The sequence below is a fragment of the Pectinophora gossypiella genome, chromosome 7 (assembly GCF_024362695.1).
Source record: "Pectinophora gossypiella chromosome 7, ilPecGoss1.1, whole genome shotgun sequence".
Taxonomy (NCBI): Eukaryota; Metazoa; Arthropoda; class Insecta; order Lepidoptera; family Gelechiidae; genus Pectinophora; species Pectinophora gossypiella.
In genome coordinates this window covers 11,550,826-11,556,316 of record NC_065410.1, presented here as the reverse complement: position 1 = coordinate 11,556,316, position 5,491 = coordinate 11,550,826, and the positions used below count along the sequence as shown (strand labels likewise).

The 5,491-nt window shown below is 33.1% G+C and overlaps 1 long non-coding RNA gene across 1 annotated transcript; it reads right to left on the bottom strand.

Annotated features, from left to right (window-relative positions):
* Positions 1–2,515: 2,515 nt before the first annotated feature.
* Positions 2,516–3,232, bottom strand: LOC126368525 (uncharacterized). Its single transcript, XR_007566590.1, has 2 exons — positions 3,098–3,232; positions 2,516–2,989 (listed from the first exon to the last, which is right to left on the bottom strand). It is a non-coding gene; the product is annotated as an uncharacterized LOC126368525 (long non-coding RNA).
* Positions 3,233–5,491: the final 2,259 nt, after the last annotated feature.

Genomic DNA, 5,491 nt, shown 5'->3' with positions numbered 1-5,491 from the left:
ATTATAAAAGTCTGGATACCATGAGATGAAGGTAATGGTATTGATAATGGCTTTTGAATAAACTTATATACTCTGAATCTGTGTTGTTATTTCACCTATGTGACTTAACATGACTTCTTATATACTTACTTACTGTATTGTCCGGGCCTGCCTGGCTTGATTACACTGATATACAAACCAATTCAACACAATTTATTTGTGTTATTTTACTATTCATCTACCTGATAATACCTTAATGTCACTGCTGCTAGTTTGTGACATACCTAACAACCTATACCTTGTCCAGGGGTTTACCTGGCCTGATTTCACTATGCAACTTGTTTGCTTACTAAAATGCAATATACAAACCAATTCAACACAATTTATTTGTGTTATTTTACCATTCATCTACCTGATAACACCTTAATGTCACTGCTGCTAGTTTGTGACATACCTAACAACCTATACCTTGTCCAGGGGTTTACCTGGCCTGATTTCACTATGCAACTTGTTTGCTTAGTAACATGCAATATTATTGCAATAATGCATTTATGCATAACAATTACATCCAGTTTGACTGCATATATTCTTGTGATTCATGGTTGGTGTCATATTCATGACCATCCATCTCACACTCATACTTATTCCTATGGCTGGTGTTATTGCAATGCCGCTGAAGCCATAGTAGGGACGTTAGGGACATTTTTGCTTAGTATACTCGGGGTCAATCCAGTTCGGTAGTCTCTGCTTCTGTTGATCCTCTTGCACTGTGGTGTATTGGGGGGAGGACAGTGATGAGTAGCTGCGTATTGCCTTCGGTTGCTAAGTCGCTCATTCGTTTTGTTAGGGACCTTTTGCTTAGTATATTTGGGGTCAATCCAGTTCGGTAGTCACTGCTTCTGTTGATCCTCTTGCACTGTGGTGTATTGGGGGGAGGACAGTGATGAGTAGCTGCATATTGGCTTCCGGTTGCTAAGTCGCTCACATACTTACCTTTTTGCGCCATGGCTATGGTGCTAACTATGCATCACAATGAGTTGTGTTGTTAGATTGGATGTAAATCTGTCTAACTTAAATAATTTTATTACATATGTGAAATTGGTGTTGGGAAGCTCTTCCCTTTACCTACCAACTATTTACCTAATGCTCCTGATATGTCACGTTTATGTGCTTATCATTTCATAAAAAAACCTATTTCTTCTTTCGGAGAGGGGCCTAAATCAGGGTAGGGCCTCATTCGCCGGTGAGCGTGGTCGGGGCTCGAAACGGCACCCTATACTATTACATTGTTGGTATGGTATTCTAATCCTTTTCCTGTGTTCCTAGATCTTTTACAATAATAAAACTTAATTCCTAATCATATTTTAAATAACTAACTAATTTCTTACCTTCTTGTAAGTCTCTCTTGTTTAATTATAAGTTTTAATCAGTGTCATTAAGTTTAGGTTTGCTTGGCGTTGATTTGACTGTTTTTTAACTATAAATACTTATAATATCTTACATTCCATTGCCCTATTACTTAGATACTTACTTGACTTTCTCATTTACCATAGTGACATAATTATAACCTATTTGTATTGTTATTAAGTATATATGTAGTATATTAAGTTAGTATTATTCTTTATTTACATGCCCTCAATAACATGCATTCATATCTGACTCAGCTACCTTCATATAAAAGAATTTGAGTTACTACAAAACACAACATAAGGTCCTACCTTTATACTAGACGATCACAACAATAATAATGGCCATTTTAATCACTTAATATGACTATAACCCAGGGTCGAATCCTGGTCAGGTTAGTCGATGGGATTGAGTGTGTGGGGTTATTTAAGTAATATATGTAAGGGGGGGTGCGTTACAATTTGGTGCCGTGACCAGGATATGAGGTCTCAAATACTGGGAAAAGATTGGATGTCTTGGGGGCGTGAAATTTGATATGTATGTGTATATAACTAGGGGTTTATAAAGATGTGAAATGTTTATGTATGTGTTAATGTAATCTAAGGGAAACATAAAGACATGTATGTATGGTTAGATTAATGCGGGGGCGTGAAAATTTGATATGTATGTATGTAAAACTAGGGTTTATAACTGTGTGAAGTGTTTATGTATGTATTAATGTAACCTAGGAAAGGTGTAAAGTTATGTATGTATCTTTATAGTGATGAGGGGGCGTAAAGTTATGTATGTACCTCAAGAATTATGTGGGGTGTAAAACTATGTATGTACATCAAGAATGATGTGGAGAGGTAAAGTTATGTATGTACATCAATAATGACGTGGAGGCGTAAAGTTATGTAAGTACCTCAAGAATTATATGGGGGCGTAAAGCTATGTATGTACTTAGAGAATTATGTGGGGGCGTGAAGCTATGTATGTATCTTAAATGTCCAGCTAGGGCGTTCTAATTTTGTGAATAGTAAGGGTCTGAGACTAACCTGCCAACCCTGATATCATAAAGGGGTGAAGTTTGTGTTAAAACGGTTCCATCTTATGGTTTAATTATCAATTATTATAAATAAGAGACTGGTTATCATCAACATTCTAATATTATTTAATTTTATAATAAGTACAGTTGTCATATTCTGCTTGTTTTATTTATTATTATTTCACTTTAATTTCACTGTGTATGTCCATGTCATTTTTGTTTTATCTCACTGTGCATGCTTATATTATTTTCTTTGTGTCACTTTCAGTATCCTCTTACTGTGGCCAAGACACCTTTAGCCTAACCACGGTCACATGAGTCTGTGTGATTGGCAGTAAGAAAATCCTTCCTACACCTTCTCCTTTCCACTATCCGCCTGTTGCCTTAGGTCTCATGGTGCAGGTATCCCGCCCTATGTATCTATTTATATATTTTCTGTGTAGGTATGGCTAGGGCTAGGGCTGTAGGACGATAGGCATTTTGACTTGCTAGCATTGTAGGGTTTCGTTCTTGCATAGTTAGGCAGGGCTATATTATCATTCCGAAGCTGTAGGTTATGTAGAAACATGCGCGTAACTGAAAACAAAACAAAATAGCATTGTAAGCGTGTTGTGAACAAGATGCAAGTGAAGGTTTTCCAATGTAATAACGTATTATTTTAAGTAACCAAACTTTTATAATTACCTTGTGTCATCTTTTATATGTTTTTACTAGGTAGAATCTTCTTATTTACAATGATTTCTTTAATAATCACGACGAAATAATCGTAATACAACGGATGGATCTCTCCAGTTGTCAATCTGACATTAAATTTGTTTGTTTTTGGTTTGTGTAAGTACGTAGACAAGGATCATCTTACATACAGCCTTGTTTTAAGTTCATAGTTTGACAAAGGCAAACATTTTTTTTTATTAAATAAGCGTGTTTATTTAGTATTTTTATAGATACAATTTATCTAAGGCTATAGAATGTAATTTGTTACGTTTTGATGTAGGTTTATCTTACTTTTATAAAAAAATAATTAAGAAAATCGATCGATCTAAACTAAAATCGATATTAATCGGTTCGTGTATAGATGCTTTATTTTGCCTGCCATCTGGTGACGAGTAAGAGTATTAGTTTGACATTTTATTAGATAGACTTCGCATAGAGTCTCATATCGACGGACAAATTATTAGTTCCGCTGTTCACCGTTAGAGTGCGTTGATATGCATTATTTAATTGTTTTGTTTTTTTAGCGTATTTTTATATATTAGGGATTAAAAATTAGATATGGATTTTAATTGTTTTTATTTGCTTGTTTTTGTATGTTTAGTTTATTAGTGTAAAAGTGTTGTTGATCGCGGTTGTGATACGCGGGTAATTTAAATAGGGTTACTATTGACCACGGTAGGTAATTTAGCTAGGGTTAGTGTTGTTCAAGGTTATTTAATCAGGTCAATAATCGGAAGGGTCAATAACCGGAAGGGTCAATAATCAAAAAGGGTCACTGGTAGAGAGGGTATTGATACGGAGTCATTGATACCGAGTCAAGGACATGAGGTCATTGATCGGGGTCATTGATCGGTTTATTGGTCAAGGTCATTGATGCCGGGTCATTGACACGGGGTCATTAGTCGAGGTCATTGATAGAGGTCAGGGATAAGTGGTCGTTGACCGGATTATAGGTTAGGTTATTGACTTGACCTACTTCCATTAGTTCCAATGTTCTCTCATAGATGGCGCTAGTAGTTTTGAAATCTATCTTTATGTTTAGATTTAATTGAATTTGATAGATTTAATTTAAATAATTTTAAATAGTTTACTTTTGTTTGTTTATTACTCAATTATTGAGTAATTATTTATTTATTTTTGTTTTTTTTTTACGTTTTTATTGTTATTATGGGAATTGTTATAAGAGATATTTATTAAATTTATCTTTAAAATAATTATATTCAATAAGGGTTTAATTATTAAAATAATTAGTATATTATTAATTATTATGGTTATTTAATAATAATTATTGATGTATAATTACGATATTTTTGGTTTTTTTATATATATAAATATTTTGACATCACGCTCGTGTTCCCAAAGGAGTAGGCAGTAGTATATAATATTATTTATTTTATATCTTATATTTAGGGAAATAATTAGGAAACATTTTAGTATACCTGTCTATTTATATGAGTGTAATTGTATATCATTTATTTTCAAATTTTGCTATTATTTCAGCATTTATTTATTTTACTCTTGAGGGGAGTTCGGTGGTCATTCCTGGGGGGAAATTAGATAAATTGTCATTGTATATAAGATTGAATAAAGGTTTAATTTAAGATGATTTTTTAAGATGTTGGAAATCTTATTATAGTAATATAAAGGTTTGCTTTATTTATTTAAGGCTAGTTTATTGTGGTGTTTCTTTTATTTTTTATAAATTATCACTACGATAAACTACGTAATAATTTAGGGGGCGATTGTAACAGAACGCACCACAATAATCGTCGCGGATGGAGTCATCTAGTTTATTTTCAATAAACTTTAATGTACATCAACAATGTGTTCAAATATTTGTCTAAAAGTTAGTACTTAACAGTAACTAAAAGGTTTGGCTATGAGGAGAAATATTTTTTTTATACATTTATTTATTATTTTCGTCTTTTTGAATTTATATTTTTATTATTATAATATTTTTTTATTTTTAGACTTTAGTCAGGGAAAAACCATAATTGGAACTTTGAGAAACATGTAGGCTTTGTTTCACCTTTAGGCTTCATAATTTCATAGACCTACAAACAAATGGAATTCAGTGGTCTCTGCTTGCCCTGGTGGGAAGTGGGCGTGAGGTTATGTATGTATGTATCTACAAACCAATATGGAAGTGAAAATGATTTTTTTAGTGATTATACCATTATGTAAATACTTAATTCTTAATTCGAATCTAGTGTTTCTATAAGGCAACTTTTTTTATTATTTTTATAAATTAACGCCATCTATTAGGGAATAGATTTGGATAAGTGCGTCTACTCGTACATAGATGGAGTGGGAAAAGGACTGACATTTGTGAAAAGCAGGACTTCAATTCTAGGCAGCTTGATA